The sequence below is a fragment of the Asparagus officinalis genome, chromosome 4, assembly GCF_001876935.1.
Source record: "Asparagus officinalis chromosome 4, Aspof.V1, whole genome shotgun sequence".
In the NCBI taxonomy this organism is placed as follows: domain Eukaryota; kingdom Viridiplantae; phylum Streptophyta; class Magnoliopsida; order Asparagales; family Asparagaceae; genus Asparagus; species Asparagus officinalis.
In genome coordinates, this window is record NC_033797.1 from 74,402,463 (window position 1) to 74,404,008 (window position 1,546).

Here is a 1,546-nt window from a genome sequence, read left to right on the forward strand (position 1 = left end):
CATTGATTTAAGTTAGGGATTTTTGGGTTTGAAGGGATTTCGCCAATCGGAGGACAAAAGAGAGGATAAACTGTCGGCGGTAGACTTCGATTCTCCACTGCTGCTGGTTATTGGTGTTTTCCCTTTTTTTCCCTGGTTATTTACAAACAAGTCATCAAATCATTAGTAATTCCATATCAGACCCGTAAATCTTTCGAATTGCTTATGCCGCTACACGACCTTCAAAAGTCCTATGGGCTTTGCAATTCGGTCCTCGATGACCATTATTACCTCTCATCTAATGTTTTCTTTTGAACTTAGAGGACTTTGGGCTAAACATAAATCAAGGGGTATTTGGTTACTGATGGGCCAAATTGCAAGACCGCATAGAACTTGAAGGGCTTATGAGCAATTTCAAAGATTAAGTGACTCACATCGAATTAGTAAAGAAAAGACGATGGATTAATATCTAAATGATGCTTTTTTTAAGTTTTCTTTTGTGTTTTCTCATACGAGTTTTCTTATGTTAGACTCCTAAATACTTTGTTAATTCTAAATCAAATTCTCAATTTTTCATCTTTCTAAGTTTAGACCCTCAAATCTTCATACTTGTTACAAATTGGGGTCTTATTTACAACAATTTAATAGATTATGGGGTCTTATTTAAAACAACTTAATAGAATCAAGAGTCTAGTTAAGAAATATGAAGATCTTGGGTGTTCAATATAGAACTAACAAAGACTTGGCAGTGTAATATAACAAAAATCTGTTTTTATTATTGGTTCCTTGAAGATGTATTATTCTAAACTATAATTTTACACACACAAATACCATCATAGGAAAACCTTTTTTTTGTTTGTTCATATTTACAGTTTTTAAAATGCAAAAAATGATTTCATTTTATTTATTGAGAGTTCATTTAATATTAGCAGAGAAAGTGAGATCAAGTGATTTTCCAAGAAAAATACATCTTTTGTCTTCCATTATTTGAACTTCAAATCCTCTGCAAATTTTCTCATCCCCACTACCTTCATTATATATACGCATAACATTGATTTTTTTTATTTATATATTTAAGAGACTAATATAGAAAAATAAACCTTTTTCTTTCCATTTTAGGCTTTTCCAAGAGCTTAATCAGTGGAATGCGCTTTTTGCTTCAAATGTCAAATTTCTAAGTACCATTGGTAAAACATAAATACTCTCGTAAATACTCCTATTTTCTTTCCTAAAAGTATTGTTATTATAATTTTTTTTTGAAAAGTGAGGAGTGTTGTTCCCAATGTTAATCTTGTAATTTATATAACTCATGTGGCTAGTTTATAGATTTAGATCATTTCCAACTTTGTTTTGTTTTTCTTTTTTGGGGAAATTATTTCCCTAACTCTTGTTCGCAGCTTCTTGCAACTTCAACGAAACATTCCCACCAAAACAGAAATGACAATAAAAAATTAACAATTTTCTCTTCTCTTTCTCAACAGAAAGAACTCAATCGACAGTTAAACAATCTTTCCCCAATATGACATTGAAGGAACTCATTCATCGAGCTAGTTCTGAACATTATTAA